This window comes from Pipistrellus kuhlii, unplaced genomic scaffold (genome assembly GCF_014108245.1).
Source record: "Pipistrellus kuhlii isolate mPipKuh1 unplaced genomic scaffold, mPipKuh1.p scaffold_m20_p_2, whole genome shotgun sequence".
Classification (NCBI taxonomy): Eukaryota; Metazoa; Chordata; class Mammalia; order Chiroptera; family Vespertilionidae; genus Pipistrellus; species Pipistrellus kuhlii.
Window position 1 is genome coordinate 97,128,652 of NW_023425515.1, and position 19,976 is coordinate 97,148,627.

General features: G+C 38.5%; 1 long non-coding RNA gene and 1 pseudogene across 1 annotated transcript; both read left to right on the top strand.

Annotated features, from left to right (window-relative positions):
* The first annotated feature begins 447 nt into the window (after positions 1-447).
* On the top strand, positions 448-1,360 carry LOC118723010 (annotated as a pseudogene).
* A 17-nt stretch (positions 1,361-1,377) lies between these two features.
* Positions 1,378-2,455, top strand: LOC118723937. Its single transcript, XR_004989425.1, has 2 exons — positions 1,378-1,640; positions 1,679-2,455. It is a non-coding gene; the product is annotated as an uncharacterized LOC118723937 (long non-coding RNA).
* Positions 2,456-19,976: the final 17,521 nt, after the last annotated feature.

Below are 19,976 nucleotides of genomic sequence, written 5' to 3' on the forward strand. Positions count from 1 at the left end.
CCTCCTGCACACCCCCTACTAGGAATGTGGCCTCAAACAAGGTACATGCCCTTGATTGTAATAGAACCTGAGATCCTTGAGTCCACAGACTGATATTCTATTCACTGAGCCAAACTGGTTGGGGCAAAACTTTATTTTTTTTAAATATATTTTTATTGGTTTCAGAGAGGAAGAGAGAGGGAGATAGAAATATCAAAGATGAGAGAATGTTGGATTGTCTGCCTCTTGCACTGTGCCCTACTAGGAATAGAGCCCACAATCCAGGCATGTGCCCTAACCAAGCATTAAACCATGACCTTCTAGATCATAGGTCAAAGCTCAACCAGTGGCTCACTCCAGCTGGGCTATAAAACTTTAGTTTGAACAATAAAAATCTACCTCTTCTCTAGCAGAGAAGAGGGCAGAAAGAAGGGCGGGTATCAGTTCCACATTGGGGTGGGGCTGGACATGGTAACAGCTCAGAAGTCGAGGGGGCTGGTGCAGAGGGGGGGAAACCGGTGTCCACTGCTGCCCCTCCTGCCTTCTCCACTGCCCCCACCACAGCCTTAAAGATCCATGGCTTCCAGAGCAGCCACCGGAACTTTGGGACCTGGAAGCTAACTATGACCAAGACCCACATCATGAAATCCCCTGGACATGGAGAAGTTAGCTAATGAATTGCATATGCCAACATCTCTGAAATTATGTTTGAAGACAACATTTTAAGAATTCAGCATGATTCTGGATTTTGGATTGAGTTCAATGCTATAGATACATTAAGATGTGTGGACAACTACCAAGGAATGCTTCAAGTAGCCTGTGCAGAGGAGTGGCAGGAAAGCAGGATGGAGGGTGAGCACTCCAAGGAAGTTATTAAACCATATGGTTGGACCTTTACAACAGATTTTAAGGGAACATTACTTGGAGAATACCTCAAGGTAAAGGTTGCGCCTACAACAGATCATATAGATACAGAGAAATTGAAAGCCAGAGAGAGGATTAAGTATTTTTAAGAAGTTCTCCTGTTTGAGGATGAACTTCATGATCATGGAGTTTCAAGCCTAAGTGTGAAAATAGAGTTAATGCCTTCCAGATTTTTCCTGTTGATGCATTTTTTCTTGAGAATTGATGGAATGCTTATCAGAATGAATGACACGAGACTTGACCACGAGGGAGCAGAATTGCTTATTCATGCCCCACATTCCCTCTTCAGGGAACCTAATAAAATGTCACAGTATTTACCGATCAAGCAAGCAGTCTGTGAGAAGCTAATATTTCCAGAAAGAATTGATCAGAATCCTGCAGACTCACAAGCAAATGTGCCTGTGACACACCAGATAATCAGTGGAATCCAATGGAGACCTTGGCTATGTAGATGTAGTATTATTGTTATTATTATTATGAGAATTAATTATCTTGTCTATTTGAAGATTTTCTGTAGACTTTAAAGGGAGAAAAAAGATTGTTGCACAAGCATATTCCACTCAACTGCTGTTTGTACTGTCTATCTTCAAGTTCATAGTCCAGATTCATTTCCTGGAGTTAACTTCACATTTCTAACTTGTCACAGTGAGATGTCATCAGTAGTGATGTGTATATGTCTCATTAGTAGTGGGTATAATCTTTATCTGTTAGGAAACATTGTCTTCCCCTATGAGGTGGTTGCTCTAAATCCCTGAATCACAGTACTGCCACTCAGGGCTGCTGTCTGCATGTTGTCAGCCTTGCACCGTGGGCTTTGTGGCATTTTTTCCCACTGCTACATAGTCATGACTTGCCTCCCAGGAAATTGACCTCATACTTTAATGATCTTCACCCCAAAATTAAACAAATATACATTTCCTCTCTAAATTTAAATTTATTATTGAAATTTAAAGATAATTTCAGACATAGAACCAAATAACATAGTCTTTTGGAGAATGTTAGCTATTAAGCCCATGGAAACATATGAGCCTGGTTTGGAATTAATAACAAAACACAGAGCTGTCTTTTTCCATCTTCAGGTGCTATATCCTATGTGCTTCTGCTAGTACTGACATTTTCACTTTCATCTTCCATGCAACCTCAGAGTGGGTAAATAGATTAAATGTTGAAGTTGGTATTAATCCTAAAATTTAAAGAATCCATATGGATTGTGGTTTGGTTCACACATATTACATCAACCCCTAACAACCAGATTAATTTTCTGCTTAAAATATTTGAGAGGTAGTTGTGGTGGAGGAGGATAATTTTCAAGTTCAAAGCCAATTTTTCTATTTAAGATTCATGTTGTTAACATTACAGAGAATCCGGTAAAGTGTAATTAGTACAAGACCTGGGTTGTTCAGAAAGTACTCAAAAGTACATTTGAAGTCCATTTGGCTATTTTGATGATGACCTTATAAACATTGTATATTTGGTTCTGCCTTTCTAAATGATCTTCCTAAAGTAGAAAGTGGTTATAAAGCACCAAATAAGGAATTACTTAAAATTGATTTTTAAAATGACTTTTTTACAGGCATGGGAAAAATATCACCCCTGTTTTTCCTGGTTTGAAATAACTGTTGTACATATTTCTGCTTGATGAGTAAATCATAAAATAAGAATATTTAAATAAAAGCATTAACAAAGCTTTTCAGGTATTATTAGCCTGATGATCAGTTTTAGTAAACAATACAATTAGATATTCATTCATTGGTTGAACTCTGATGAACTCTTGTGTTTATTGTTGTTTCGCTAATAATATTACCTAATTTTGGTTTCAAATGGTTTTGGTATTTGTTTGCATCTGTTGTATCACCTGTGACATAGAAAATCAAGATTTTGTTGACTTTTCAAAACACATGGCATGTTTACTGTATATTTAATATGCCTGCATTTAATGTTTTTTCTTAGGCTAAGAAAGTAAACATGTTGTACTTAGCTTTCTGTGTTATTTTATTTGCCAGGAAGATTTGAATATAACAGGCTCTTTTTTCATATAAATTGTGAGAAATGAAAAACCTGTAAGAATATTCACTAGTCAAAATTTCTGAGCAGTGTCATATATATCTTTTAAAGCTTGATTCAGATGTCTTGCTCCTTGAATCAGTCTTAGATTGCTTATTTTTGCCTCATTGTTAAACATTGCAGGGAATTAAAATAAATGACATTATTTTATATAAATGAGTGGTGCATAGGAAAATGTACTTCTGAAAATTCATTAATTTATTCCTGCAGAGAATACCAAGAAAACCTATATTTTCCCATATTATATTATAAAGTGGTGATATGCAAATTAACCCTCACACCATCACAAGATGGCTTCCTCTGACCAGGCTGGAAGGGTGTTAGTGAGGGATGACCAAATGACTAAACAGCAGGCTGCATGGGGCGACCAGCTTGGCATGGTGGGGGGGGGGCATGAAGGGTTATAAGTCTGGCAGAGAAGAAGTTGGGGGCAACCAGGTAGCAAGGGGGGATAATTTGGGGTGATCAATCTGGAAGAGGGGGGAATTTGGGAGCAACCAGGCTGGTAGGGGGGCAGTTAGGAGCAACCAGGCTGGTAAAGGGAGGCAGTTGTGGGTGTTAGGCTGATAGGAGGGGGCAGTGAGGTGTGACTAGACTGGCTGGGGGGCAGTTAGTAGAAACCAGGCTGGCAGGGAGGGGGCAGTTGAGGGCAACATGGCTGGCAGCAGGGGGCAATTAGAGAAAACCCGGGTTGAGGGGAGGAGAAGACAGTTGGAGGTGATCAGGCCAACATGCAGAGGCAGTGAGGGGTGATCAGGCAGGTAGGCAGGTGAGCAATTAGGATCCAGCAGTCCAGAATTGTGAGAGGGATGTCCAACTGCCAATTTAGGCCCTCATCCCTAAACTGGCAGTTGGACATCCCCCGAGAGGTCCCTGATTGGAGAAGGTGCAGGCTGGGCTGAGGGGACCTCCCCCATGCATGAATTTCATGCACTGGGCCTCTAGTATCTAAATAAGACATGAGACAAATGAAAATAGTATGGTGTATTTAAGTAAGAGGAGAATAAACAATAAGGAATTATTGATCCATTTTGCTATTTCATTTATTTAAGATTTTCTTAAAGCTTAATTTAAAAATGGTTTGGTACCAAAAAAGTACCTAAGAATAAATGCAGAAAAGTGTGTCAAATGTCTTTTATTAAAATTTTATTTTTAATTGATTTTAGAGGAGGAAGAGGAAGAGCAAGAAACATACATGTGTGAGAGATAGGCATCAAGTGGTTGTCTCCCTTAGGGTCCCAATCAGGGTTTGAATCTACAATCTAGGTATCTACCTGTCAAGGGCAAGCTTCTCAGCCAGGGACTTGACCCTTCTAGGTGCTGGGAACTAAGAGAACAAGCAGGAAAATGGAATATGCTTTATTACAAACAAAGCAGCCAGCAACAGGCTGGTTAGTAGCAATATATATACAAGCTCTAAAGAAGCACAAACCAAATAAGCTTTGTGCCAAATAAAGAAAGGAACTACTGCCCAGTATATAGCTTGCTGCATCCTTGCTTTTGCACCTGTGTTTTTCAATTTAGTATTGAACACCCTAATTGGGATTCCCATGCTCAGAGTGCCTTGAACATTCAGTACACTCTAGATAGGGTCCCCTCAATACTATGACCAGGAATCAAATCCACAACCTACTGGTTCATGGGACAACATTCCAACCAATTGAGCAACACTATCCAGGGCTACTAAGATTCTTTTAAGGTTGTATCCAGAGCCTGTCCCTCACAGTGTTTCATCTGCCATCTTCCAACAATACACTTTATTACCCGGGACCACAGTTGCAGACCCACAGACATCAAGACTCCAGGCACCCCAGCTGCAGATTTTTGTGAGTCACAGAGCCAATTACCCTCCCCACCAGCCTGTGGCAGGGGCATAGGAACTGCCAGACCCTTTTCACACAAACAGGCCTCCTGCCCACACATAGACAGAACAGCAGCAGCTCTACGTGAATTTGAGCCTGAGTGCACAGACACGGGAAGTTTGCTTCCTGCGACCAGATCCCACACCCACACAGGGAGGCTGTACTGAATCTGAGCTTGGGTGCATGAACTGAGGGAGTCTGTTTCTTGCAACCAGACCCCACACCCACACAGGGTAACAGTGCCATCTGACTTTGATTCAGGGCAAGCACACATGGAAGGCTGTTTTCTACAGGGCAGACATGGAATTCCTGCCAACACAGTGTGACTGTGCAACCTAGTCTCCCAAGCAGACCAGGGACCCTGATTCACCACACTGGAGGCAGCACTGAGCATAAGTGACTTGACTCTGTTTCTCATCATGCACCTGGGATCCCTGATTTCCAGTGCATTCACACTTAGAACTAGTGATTCTAATTCTTGGTGCATGTGCTCACAGGGACACTGAAGAGCTCTGACACCAAGACATGTGGCTCCATGGGTTGGTGAAAACCACGCTCCTTCAGGATCAGAGTCCTTGGAGCTTAGAGTGGCCCCGTGTGCACTCCTAGAATCAGGACCCCACCTGCTCTGCAATGAAACAGAGACCCTACTGGTATGTGCCAAGAATCTGAATCTCCTAGTGCATGTCAGGTCTCAGAGACCTCCTGTGCCTGTCTTGAGAATCAAGTATCAGAGTCTCTGTTGCTTGGTGAAAATTGCATGCAGCAGTACATCAGAAAGATCATATACCATGACAAAGAATGCAAGGATGGTACAATATCCATGAATCAATAAATGTGATACATCACATAAACAAATTGAGAGATAAAAAGCACATAGTCATATCAATTGATGCAGGAAAAGCACTTGACAAAATCCAACACCCCTTCTTGATAAAAACTCTCAGCAAGGTGGGAATAGAAGGATCATACCTCAACATAATAAAAGCCATGTATGATAAAACCACAGCTAACATCATACTCAATGTGGAAAAACTAAAATAAGTTCCCCTAAGAGCAAGAACAAGACAGGGATGCCCACTCTCACCACTTCTGTTTGACATAGTATTGGAAGTATTAGCCATTGCAATTAGACAAGAAGAAGAAATAATAGACATCCAAATTGAAAAAGAAGAAGTAAAGCTGTCCTTATTTGTAGATGACATGATATTGTATATAAAAAAACACACAAAATACTCCATCAAAAAAATAAACTATTAGACTTAATAAGTGAATTTGGCAATATAGCAGGATACAAAATTAATACCAAGAAACCTATGGCATTTCTATACACCAATAGTGAACTTACAGAAAGAGAGACTAAAAAAGCAATCCCATTTACCATCACACCAAAAAAATTAAGATACCTAGGAATAAACTTATCTAAGGAGGTAAAATAACTATATGTGAAAAACTATAGGACACTGGAAAAAGAGATAGAGGAAGACATAAACAGAGGGAAGAACATACCATATTCATAGATTGGTAGAATAAACATCATTAAAATGTCCATACTACCCAAAGCAATCCATAGATTCAATGCACTGCCCATTAAAACACCAACAGCATATTTCACAGACCTAGAAAAACTCTCCAAAATTAATCTGGAATAAAAAAGACCTCCAATAGCCACAACAATCCAGAGAAAGAAAAACAAAGTAGGTGGGTTCTCAATACCAGATTTCAAAATGTATTACAAAGCCACTCTACTCAAAACAGACTGTTACTGACACAAAAACAGATATATAAACCAATGGAATAGAATAGAGAATCCAAATATCAACCCAAACCACTATGCTCAATTAATATTTGACAAAGGAGGCATGAACATACAATAGTGTCAAGACAGTCTCTTCAATAAATGTTGTTGGGAAAATTAGACATATACATGCAAAAAAAAATGATACTAGACCACCTACTTACACGATATACAAAAATAAACTCAAAATATTTACAGGACTTAGACATAAGACAAGAAACCATAAAAATTCTATGGGAATCCACAGGCAGAGAAATCTTAGACATATGCTGAAGCAATTTCTACATTGATACTGATCATAGGCAATGGAAACTAAAGAGAAAATAAACAAATGGGACTACATAAAAATAAAAAGCTTTTTCACAGCAAAAGAAATCATCCACAAAATGACAAGAAAGCCCACTTATGGGTGAACATATTTGCAAATGTTATCATTGATAAAGATTTAATCTCCAACATCTACAGGGAACTTATACAACTTAATAAAAGGAAGATAAATGATCCAGTAAAAGAATGGGCAAGGAACCTTAAATTGAATCTTTTTGAAAGAAGACAGAAGGAAGGCCAAGTGACACATGAAAACATCCTCAAGGTCACTAATTATCTGAAAGGTGCAAATCAAAATGACCACGTGGTACCATCTCATCAACAAATAAACAAAGAATAAGTGCTGGTGAGGATGCTGAGAAAAGGGAACCTTCTTACACTGCTCTGGTGGGAATGCAGACTGATGCAGTCACTGTGGAGAATAGTATGGAGTTTCCTCAAAATCTAAAAATGGAGCTCCTTTTGACCCAGTAATCCTACTCCTAGGAATATATCCCAAGAAACTTAGAAACACCAATAAGAAGGAATATATACACCCCTATAGTTATAGCAGCACAATTCACCATAGCTAAGATTTGAAGCAGCCTAAGTGACTATCAACAGATGAGTGGATTAAAAAACTCTGGTATATCTACACAATGGAGTGCTATGCTGCTATTAACCCCCTCGCCCCTCCATCTCCCCAAAAAAGGGAATTCTCACCATTTGTAACAGCATGGATGGACTTGGAGAGCATTGTGTTAAGTGAAATAAGCCAGGCAATTAGAGAAAAGTACCACATGATCTCACTCATTTTTGGAAAATAAAGAACATAACCTGATGAACCAAAAAATTGATACAGCGGCATTAAAGCACCTGACAGACTATTAAATTACAGTGGGAAAACTGGGATTGTTGGGGAGGGAGGGTAATAGATCAACCAAAGGACTTGTATGCATGCATAGCACACCAATAGACACAAGACACTAGGGGTGGGGCTGGGATGAGGGCATGCAACAAAGTGTAGGGGAGGCTGAGGTAGGTTAATGGGGTAAAAAAGGAGATATATGTACTAATATATGTAATAATTTAAGCAATAAAAGAAAAGACATAAACAAGATTTGTCCTGGGGTTTTTGAGTCTTAGGATAGTATTCTATGGATAAAAATGCATTTGTCTTTCTTTGTGGAACTTTGTGCTAGAAATTTAGAACTCTATTTTGATTACTTCTTGTTCCCCCTGTTGGTTAAGAGAATTCCCACCCTAGTATAATGGGATGACTGAACACACTGCATTCAACCCCAAACAGATGAAATTGACAGCATTTTATTCCTCACATAACTCCCATCCTGGGGGAAGAGGATATCATATACCATGCATGGCTACACAGGGTTGCACTTAGAAAAAGAGTATGCAAGCAGGACCATGAGAGACAGACTTTGTAGAATTAAGTGGTCAAGTGTGCTGTGGTTCCTGTGGTAAGGTATGATTGGCTACTTTAAATAATTTGCATGCCTAGCAAGGACCTAAAACCTGCTCTTCAGTAATAGCAGTTGCATTTAGTCCATTTCACAAGGAGGGTTGTTCAGCTAGGGGACATGACATACAGGAGCAGAGAAGGAAGAAGAACTTAAGGGTAGGCCATTCCAGACTTTCCTGGTTTCAGATGTCAAGGTGGCACATGGGATCAACTTTAGGTCTTTTATGAGGCTGTAGGCTAGTATTACCTTTCTAACTTTTACATGATCCTCAAAAAGCTTTTTATTTATTTTTATTTTTTATTTGGAAAGATATATTGCTTCCTGACTATTCCTATGTATGTTAGCCTCTTTTTATATTTCTGGTACTTTCATTCTCTTATTTATTTTCAGATGCTTTATTTTGGTAATTGGCTGCCCCCAAAAAGGTGATTTTCATATAGGTAAGGGACCTTATTAATTTTTTTATTTATTGTTGTATTTCTAGTGTCTATGACAGTCCCTGGCATAATAATTACTCAGTAAATTTTATCAAATAGAACAAATGGGCACAGATAAAATTATAGAACTGAAAGTATTTTATTTGGTATTAAAATTTTCCCCAATCAGATTACTATACCAAATATTTATCAAAGACACTTCCTGTATCAACTTCTGGTTTTAGAATACAGTCTCTACCATTAAATAACCATAGTCTTGGAAAAGAGGCAAATTAGTAAAAATGTAATTGCAATACTTGATGACAGTAGCTATGAGAAAAAAGAGCACAGGGATTTGGAGACCTTAATTTGAGGTTGTACTTGAATAATCTGAAGAAAGCAATTATTTATTTTTTAATCCAAATAAAAAAACATAATTTATTTTAGTTATGATTCCTGTTTTCTGTACTTTAAGACATATCAAGCATTTTGTGATGGAATTTAAGATGAAAGATAGCCCAGCAAGTGTGGCTTAGTTGGTTGAGCGTCGTCCCATGCACCAACATTCCCTGATTTAATTCCCATTACCATTGAGGAAACATGCCTGGGTTTTGGGTTGGATTCCCAGTCAGGAACATATGGGAAGCAGCAGATTGACGCTTCTCTCTCATCAAAGTTTCTCTCTATATTTCCCTCTCTCTTTCTCTCTCTATAAAAAATAATAAAAACATATTTTAAAAAGGATGAAGGATAAGTTGTGATATTTAGTACTTTATAGCCTTTATATAAGCTTGCTCCACATATTAAATGAAGTAGAAAGTGAAAATGAAACAATTAAAGTTAGTAATGACATGTGTGTCTATATAAGAAGATACTGTATTTGCTACTTATTTCATTTGTATCTGTGGAACTTAGATGTATGGGTCCTATGGGCCAAATATCTTTTTAACTGCCTCCCTTCCAGCCCACAAGTTGAAAATATTTCCCCATTTGTCTCTGTGCACTTCACAGAAGTCTGTGTTTATAAATATAATGTGAAGTCTAAAATCTTGTTTAGTATAATTCCACTTCCTTTATGGCCCTTTTAGTAGCCTTTAGCAATGCAGACTAGTACAGAACCATCTCCAAAAGGTGGGTTTATGTGCTCCTATGCATCTCTGGTTTCCTGTGTTTGAAAATTTAAGTAGGAAATTTATAGGAGTTATGTCAAAGTGCCCCATAGGAATCTTAACAGTCTTCATAGTGTGATAGAAATATATTGAGGTTGTGTTCCTTCTGTTTGAAGGCAATATTGGGATTTTCCTCTTTTGTAAATTAAAGAAAGGGATTGCTATTGTAAATTTATTTTGGGATTCTGTAAAGGCAAGATTCTGTAAAGGCTACAAAGGAGACATCCAATATAAAAGAGTTTTTTATATTGTTTTCAATTATAAGCTATAAAATTTCCCTATGAGTTAAAGATACATTGCTGGATTGACGCCAGCTTAGTTAACATTTATTTGGGTTGGGGAAGTTATGTTTCTAAATGGGTATGGATTTAAAATTCTTTAAAACATCATGTAGTGCAAATAATAGAAAAAGTTGGTGTATTTTCCAGTGTCTAAGATCTTTTGACCAAGCTTTTATTGTCATTGCCCTTAAGTAAGAAACAAGTTGTGTACATAAACCCAAGATAAGCCTTTGGGGCCAGGTGTAGACTCTGATGCCATGAAATTGATCCTATGCTTTTCAAAGAGCAATATATTTCTGATTCTTTTCTTCATACTTTTCCAAGTGATGAGTCAAAATTTGAAATTTAATTTTACCTCTTTTATCTTGCTTCTGTCTCCTTTCCTGACTACCCATTCCTCTTTCTTTTCTTATTTTTATACATGCTTCCATAACTAATAGATAAAAACTAATTTTGAGATTATCTAACTAAACTTTTTAAAACTTTAGTTATTTGCTTCAGTGTTTTAGATGTAAAATACTCTACTAGCACCTTAATTTCTTTATACCTCACTACTTTCAACAAAGCTTTCTTCTCACATATAAATTATTTCGACTGTTCATGTTTTATAACTTCGTTTGAAACTAAATGGTAGCTATTTTGCTCAGGGTTAATTTTGGGATCTGTAGGATTTTGATCTCCACAATTATTTCTTTACCAGAGGTCAGGTGCATGAAATTAGTGTATGGAGGGGCCTCAGCCCAGCCAGAACCCTCTCCAATCTGGGACCCCTGGAGGGATGGGATGTCTTACAGCAATCAGATATCCCTCTCACAATTTGGGAGCATTGGCTCCTAATTGCTCACCTGACTGCCTGCCTGATCACCCCTAACTGCCACCCTTGCTGACCTGGTCGACCCCAACTGCTCCTCCCCTGCTGTGCCAGCCTGGTCACCCCCTCATTGTCCCCCATGCCAGCCTGGTCCCCTCTCACTGACCCCCTGCCAGCCTGGTAGCCCCCAAATGCCCCTCTCTACCAGGCTGGTTGCCCCTAACTGGTCACCCTTCACCGCCCGCCCTGCCAGCCTGGTCACCACATGTAGCCTGCTGTTCAATTGTTGTGTGAGGGTGTCCTGACCAATTTGCATATTACCCTTTTATTAGTATAGATGCCCTCTAATTGCATCTATTAAGCAAGCTCCTATTGGACACAATTTTAAGAATATAAACTTAGACAAATGAACAAGTGGTAACTGAAAGATTTTAATATTAATAACTTTCTTTTTTCATATTTATCATTTTTATTGTTTAAAGTATTACATATATTCAATAGTAGTACATATATCTTCTTTTTCCCATTGACCTCCCCCCAGCCTCCATTACCCCTTGCTCCATGCCCTCATCCTATCCCCACCTCCCCAGAATCTTGTGTCCATTGGCTGTGCTTATATGCATGCATACAGTCCCTTGGTTGATCTCTCCTCCCCCCTCAACACTCCCCAGCCTTCCCATTGTATTCTGACAGTCTGTTGGGTGTTTGACTGCCTCTGTATCTATCTTTTTGTTCATCAGGTTATAATGTTCTTTATTTTCCAAAAATGAGTGAGATCATATGGTATTTTTATTTCACTTCCTGGCTTATTTCACTTAACATAATGCTCTCTAGGTCCATCCATGCTGCTGCAAATGGTAAGAATTTTTTCTTTTATATAGCAGCATAATATTCCATTGTGCAGATGTACTACAGTTTTCTAATCCACTCACCTGCTGATGGGAATTTAGGCTGTCTCCAAATCTTAGCTATGGTGAATTGTGCTGCTAGAACATAGGGGTGCATATATCCCTTCTGATTGGTGTTTTTAGTTTCTTGGTATATATTCCTAGAAGTGAAATCACTGGGGCAAATGGGAACTCCATTTTAAGTTTTTTGAGGAAACTCCATAGTATTCTCCACAATGTCTGCATCAGTCTGCATACTCACTGATAGTGCATGAGGGTTCCTTTTCCTCTTCATCCTCATCAGCACTAGACTTTATTGATTTGTTGATGATTGCCATTCTGACAGCTGTGATATGGTACCTCATTTTCATTTTGATTTGCATCTCTTAGATAATTAATTACTTTGAGCATGTTTTCATATGTCTCTTGGCCTTTCTTCTGTCTTCTTTCAAAAAGATTCTATTTAGTTCCCTTGCTCATTTTTTTTAATTGGGTCATTTATCTTTCTATTATTAAGATGTACTAGTGGCCCAGTGCATGAAATTTGTGCAGGGGGTTTGGGGGAAGGGTTGTTCCTCAGCTTGGCTTGCACATCTCCAATCTAGAACCCATTGAAGGATGTCCTACTGTCAGTTTACAGGGATTGGGCCTAAACTGACAGTCAGACAATCCTCTCACAATCTGGGACTGCTGGCTTCTAACCACTCACCAGCCTGCCTGCCTGCCTGCTCATCCCCAACTGCTCCTTGCAGTTGGCCTGATCTCCCCCAAATGCCCCCCACCCCCACCAGCCTGATCACCCTCAACTGGCCCTATGCCAGTGTACTTGCCCCTAATTGTTCCCCAATTGCCCACTGTCCTGATTACTTCCAACTGACCCCCACTGATGGCCTGCTTGCTCCCAACTGGACCTCTGCTGGTCTCCTTAAGTCCAACAGCCTGCACCCAACCAGCCTGATCACCCACAACTGCCATCTCATCATGGCCTGATCACCAAAACTGTCCTCACCTCTTGGCCTCTAACCACCTCTACCTCGGCCCTGCCACAATGGTTTTGTCCAGAAGAACATCTGCAAAGTCTCTTGGAAGGTCTCCCAGTCTAATTAGCATATTGCCCTTTTATTAGTTTAGATAAGTTCCCTGTAGATGTTGGAGATTAAACCTTTATCAGTGATAACATTTGCAAATATGTTCTCCCATACAGTGGGCTTTCCAGTTATTTTGTTGATGATTTCTTTTGCTATGCAAAAGCTTTTTATTTTGATATAATCCCATTTGTTTATTTTCTCTTTAGTTTCCATTGTCCTAGGAGTGGTATCAGTGAAGAAATTGCTTTGGCATGTATCTGGGATTTCTCTGCCTGTGGATTCCTCTAGTATTTTTACGGTTTCTTGTCTTATGTTTAAGTCCTTTATCAATTTTGAATTTATTTTTGTATGTAGTGTAAGTTGGTGGCCTTGTTTCATTTTTTTGCATGTGTATCTCTAATTTTCCCAACAACATTTATTGAAGAGACTGCCTTGACTCTATTCCATGTTCATACCTCCTTTGTTAAATATTAATTGAGCATAGTAGTTTGGGTTGATGTCTGGATTCTCTATTCTATTCCATTGGTCTCTATGTCTGTTCTTGTGTCAGTAACAGTCTGTTTTGAGAAGAGTGGCTTTGTATTATAATACAGCTTGAAATCTGGTATTGAGATCCCTCCTACTTTATTCTTCTTTCTCAGGATTGTTGTGGCTATTGGAGGTCTTTTTTTTTTTTTATTCCAGATTAATTTTTGGAGAGTTTTTCTAGGTCTGTGAAATATGCTGTTTGTATTTTAATGAACAGTGCATTGAACCTAAGGATTGCTTCAGGTAGTATGGATATTTTTATGATGTTTATTCTACCAATCTATGAATATGGTATGTTCTTCCTTCTGTTTATATCTTCCTCTATCTCTTTTTTCAGTGTTCTGTCGTTTTCCGCATATAGATATTTTACCTCCTTAGATAAGTTTATTCCTAGGTATCTTAATTTTTTTGGTGTGATGGTAAATGGGATTGCTTTTTTAGTCTCTCTTTCTGTAAGTTCACTATTGGTGTATAGAAATGCCATAGATTTCTTGGTATTAATTTTGTATCCTGCTATATTGCCAAATTCATTTATTAAGTCTAATAGTTTTTTGATGGAGTATTTTGGTGTTTTTTTTTAATATACAATATCACGTCATCTGAAAATAAGGACAGCTTTACTTCTTTTCTAATTTGGATGCCCGTTATTTCTTCTTCTTGTCTAATTGCAATGGCTAATACTTACAATACTATGTCAAACAGGTGTGGTGAGAGTGGGCATTCCTGTCTTGTTCCTGTTCTTAGAGGAAATTATTTTAGTTTTTGCCCATTGTGTATGATGTTGGCTGTGGATTTTTCATATACTAGAGGACTTGTGTATGAAATTTGTGCATGGGGGTGGAGGAAGGGTTGTCCCTCAGCCCAACCTGCATCCTTTCCAATCTGGGACCCCTCAAGAGATGTCCATCTGCACTCTCACAATCCAGGATTACTGCCTCCCAACTGCTCATCTGCCTGCCTTCCAAATTGCCCCCAACCGCTTGTGCCTGTCAGCCTGATCATCACCTAACTACTCCCATGCCAGCCTGATTGATGTCTAACTGCTCCCCTGCCAGCCTGTTTTCCCCCAACTTCCCTCCTCTGCTGGCCTGGTCACCCATAACTGCCCTCCCATGCAGGTTGATCACCTCCAAATGCCCAATGCCCTCTCTTGCAGGCCTGGTCCCTCTTAACTGCCCTCCCTTGCAGGCCTGGTGCCTCTCAAAAGTCCCCCCCCCCCCCAGCTGCTGGCAATCTTGTGTGGCCATCTTGTATCCACATAGGGGCAGGAACTTTGACACTTGGAGCAGCCATATTGTGTGTTGGAGTAATGATAAATCTGCATATTACTCTTTTATTAAATAGGATAGAGGTCTGGTGCATGGATGGGGTCAGCTGGTTTGTCCTGAAGGGTATCCCAGATCAGCGTGGGAGTTTCCTTGTGGCATGGGATGGACTGAGTGAGAGGCCTGTAGTTGTTTTTGGTAAATGAATCTGAAATTTATTTACCTTCCACAATTGAAACTGTGTATCCTGGAGCAGAGCCAAGCCTCCTATTTGCTCCAGGCTGGCAGCCATTTCTGTTGGAATTTATGTATTTTTTTAATAATTATAACCTTGTAGCCTGGAGTGGCGGCCTGGGCTAGCCAGAGTGTGTGGGAAGCTTTGTTTCTTTCATTGCCAGGGGCAACTCTAGCCTCTCTCTCTTTCCAGCTCTATGGCTGCCTCCATTTCTGTTTAGATTTGTGTACCTCCTATAATTTAAAATTTGTAGCCTTGAGTGCAGGCTTAGGCTGGCAAGGGCAGGAGGAAATCTTGGCTTCCTCCTTTGCCTAGGAAACCCAAGCCCCCTCCTGCTCTCTGTGGCTGTAGCCATCTTTTTTTTTTTTTAAATATATTTTATTGATTTTTAACAGAGAAGAAGAGAGATAGAGATAGAGAGCTAGAAACCTCGATGAGAGAGAAACATCAGCCAGCTGCCTCTTGCACACTCCCTACTGGGGATGTGCTCACAACCAATGTACATGCCCTTGACTGGAATTGGACCTGGGACCTTTCAGTCCACAGACCAACGCTCTACCACTAAGCCAAACCGGCTTTGGCGCTGTAGCCATCTTGGTTGGGTTTATTTGAATATTCACTCTGTTTGGCTGATGGGTGTAGCAGAGTGATGGCTAATTTGCATAGTACTCTATTATTAGGTAGGATGGCTTTTATTACGTTGAGGTATAATTTTTCTATTCCCACCTTGCTGAGAGTTTTTTAATCAAGAAAAGGTGTTGGATTTTGTCAAATGCTTTTTCTGCATAGATTTTTGTTTCTGATATGACTATGTGGTTTTTATCTCTCAATTTGTTTGTGAGATGAATCACATTTATTGATTTTCTGATATTGTACCATCCCTGAAATAAATCCCACTTGGACCTGGTGTATAATATTTCTGATGTACTGCTGCATGAGATTTGCTAGAATTTTGTTGAGGATTTGGGCATTTATGTTCACAAGGGATATTGGCCTGTATTTTCCTTCATTTTGTTGTCTTCGTCTGGTTTTGGTATTAGGTATGCTGGCTTCATAGTATGAGCTTGGAAGAGTTCCTTCCTCTTGTTGAATTTTTTTAGAATAGTCTGAGAAGGATAGGTTTTAGTTCTCCCTTGAATGTTTGGTAAAACTTCCCTGTGAAGCCACCTGGCCCTGGGCTTTTGTTTGGTGGAAGCTTTTTGATGACTGCTTCAATTTCTTCTACAGTTGTTGGTCTGTTGAGATACTTAGATTCTTCCTCATTGAGTTTTGGAAGGTTGTATTTTTCTAGGATTATGTCCATTTCCTCTAGGTTGTCCACCTTGTTGAAATAGAGTTGTTCATATTGTAGTATTTTTTTTAAACAATCCTTTGTATTTTGGTGGGGTCTTTTTTATTTCACCTCTTTCATTTTTGATTTTGTTTATTTGGGTCCTCTATCTTTGTTTCTAGGTGAGCCTGGCTAGAAGATCATCAATCTTGTTTATCCTTTCAAAGAACCAGCTCTTTTTTTAATTTGTTTGTTTGTTTTTGTTTTGTTTTGTATATATGTCCTTTATCTCTGCTCTGATCTTTATTATTTTCTTCCTTCTGCTTACACTGGGCCTTTATAGTTGTTCTCTTTCTACCTCTTTGAGTTGTAGGGTTAGATAATTTATTACCTTTGTTTCTTGTTTTTTTACAGTTGGTTTTTAGAGTTATGAACTTCCCTCTTAAGACACCTTCCACTGTATTCCATATATTTTAGATTGTTTTGTTTTCATTGTTGTTTGTTGCCATGATATTTTTATTTCTTCTTTGATCTCTCTGATAAATCAGTCATTGTTTAATAGTATGCTATTTAGTCTCCATGTGTTTAATTTTTTTGGATTGTTTTTATTGTAATTGATTTCCAGTGTTATGCCAATGTGATATGGAAAGATGCTTGATATGATTTCTATCTCCTTGAATTTGAAGAGGCTTTGCCTGTGACACAATATATGGTTTACCTTTGAAAAAGACTTATGTGCACTTGAAAAGAATGTATATTTTGTGGCTTTGGGTGAAATGTTCTAAAGATATTAAGTGAATCATTTAGAATTGATGTTTATTTGCTCATTTTTTGTTCAGAGGATTTGTTAAATGGTGGTAGTGGGGTATTAAAGTCTCCCTAGATATCCTCCAGGAGATTTTTTTTTAATGTATTTGTGTGCTCCTTTATTGGGTGTGTATATGTTTATCAGAGGTATTTTTTCTTTTTTGATTGCTCCCTTTAGTATTATTTTCTGTCTTTCATTCTGAAATCTAATTTTTCAGATATAAGTATTGCTATCTAAGCTTTTTTTTTCCATTTCCATTTGCCTGAAAAGTTTTTTTCCATCCCTTCACCCTCAGTCTGTGTGTGTCTTTTCTTCTGAGATGTGTTTCTTATAAACAGGAGACAAATGGGTCATATTTTCTTATCCAATCCATTACTCTATGACTTTTGATTGGGACACTTAATCCATTTACATTTAAAGTTATTATTGATAGGTACTTGTTTGTTGCTATTTTTATTCTTTGCCCCTGTGTTCTTTCTTTGCTTCCTATTTATTCTTTTTACAGCAGAGCCTTTAGCATTTCTTGCATTGTAGGTTCGGTGGTAATAAACTCCCTTAGTCCATCTTTGTCTGTGAAGCTCCTGATTTCACCATCAATTTTGATTGATAGCCTTGCTGGGTACAGTATTCTTGGATTCAGACCCTTCCTTTGCATGACTTTGTATATTTAATCCCATTCCCTTCTGGGCTGATGTGTTTCTGTTGAGAAATCAGTTGCTAATCTGATTGGGGTTCCTTTGTAGCCAACTTTCTGTCTCTCTCTGGCCTGTTTTAAGATTCTTACTTAGTTGTTGGTGTTTGCCAATTTAATTATAATGTTCCTTTGTGTAGGTCTTTTGGAGTTCATTTTGCTTGGAATTCTGTGAGCTTCTATTTGTGTTTGCTTTTTTTCTTTTCTATATCAGGGAAGTTTTCTGTCATTATTTCTTCAAACAGGTTTTCTATTCCTTGCTCAGTTTTCTCTCCTATTATGCATATGCTGTTTTGCTTCATGTTATCTCAAAATTCCTTTATGCACTCCTCCTGCTTTTTAATATTTTTTTTCTAGAAGCTTCTCTACATGAGTGTTTTTTCCTACCTTGTCTTCTAGCTCACTGATGCAGTCCTCTGCTTATTGTAGTCTACTGTTGATGCTTTCTATTGAGTTCTTTACTGAAACATTGTAATTGTTCATTTATTCTTGGTTCTTATTCATTTTTTCTTGGTTCTTACACATATTGCAGAATTTGTCTTCCACTCTTTTCATCCATCTTATTACAATTTCTCTGAATTCTTTCTTTGACAGGTTGCTTGCCTCCATTTTTTTTATGTCCATTTCTGATTATGCCTGCTTTTTTTTTTTTTTTTTTTTTTTTTTTTTTTTTTCATATGTGGGCTGTTTCTTTGACTTCCATGATCTCTCTTCTCAATATCTGGTTATGCAGTTCTCTTCTTTCCATGAGGGAATGTAGAGCTCCTCTGAATCCAGTGCAACTTGAGTACCAGTGTCTTTGGGTTGGTAATCAGCTGTTTGGGCAAGTGCCATATTTGAAGATTCCCCAGGCTTTTCAAGCTCTCTATAACATCCATTTTCCCATTCAAGATGGTGCTGTCTCTTTGTCTTAGCCAGTTTCTCTGTGAGGGAACCCAGCAGCATTGGGGGCTGCCCAGTCAGAGGAGCCCCATCGGCAGGCCCCCACAGTCTCCTGGAGTATAACTGTCCCTCAACTCACTAAGAAACACTCTCTGTGTGATCCACACTCTTCCTTTGTTTTCTCACTCACATAATATCTTGCAATCTGCCTTCCCATCAGCAGGCATCTTCTTTTCCTGTTAATAACTTTCACACACCAACTATTTCTGCTGTGGCAAAGACCATATGCTCTTTTACTAAACTTTGGGAAGCAGATCTTCTAATTGGTTTGCCATACTTTTGGTGGAATATTTTTATTTGGATGATCATTTTAAAAAATAACTTGATTCCTGGGTGTTAAAATTAGTTTGTAATTCTATTAGAATGATAGATATTTTTCCAAAGGTTTATTTTCTGTGGAATTAATAAATATGCAGAAATGCTTGTTCATATGGAGATAGATGCACCATCTTTACAACTTGTTTTCATTATTTTTTATTATGTATGAATAACAATGATAAAATGGAAACTCAAACTTGTTTTCTTGGAGGCTAATGACATCTCTTACAATGGTGCTATAGAATAAATATGGACTATTTTGCTAAAATTCCATAACATTTTGTTCTTTTAGCCCTGTGTCCTTACAGAATAGCTAGTGAAATTAGCCTCAATCTCAGATTTCTTGAGTCCTCACAGTGGAATCACTTTTCATTTTATAAATGTTTATCCTGGAAAGAATTACATTGGGGTCTTTTTTTCTCCAATTAATCTCTATTAGCCTACTCTCAATAACACCTTTACCCCCCCCCCCCCCCAGCCCACAGGCTCTCACCATGCTATTATCTATGTACATGGGTTATTCATATATGCATACAACCTCATTGGTTTATCACTTTCTCCCATACCTCTGCCTTTCCTCTGAGATTCAACAAGATGTTCATGATTTCTATGTTTCTGGATCTATTTTTGTTCATCGTTTTTTTGTTTTTTTTTTGGTTTTTTTTTTTTTTTTGTTAATTAGTTTCCATATATCAGTGAGATCCTGTTATACTTATATTTCTCTGACTGGCTTATTTAACTAAGTATAATATTATCCAGGATCATCCATGCTGAAGCAAATGGTAAGAGTTATCTATAATAATAAAAGCATAATATTCTCACTAGAGTGAACAGCCAAACAGCCTTCCAGGCG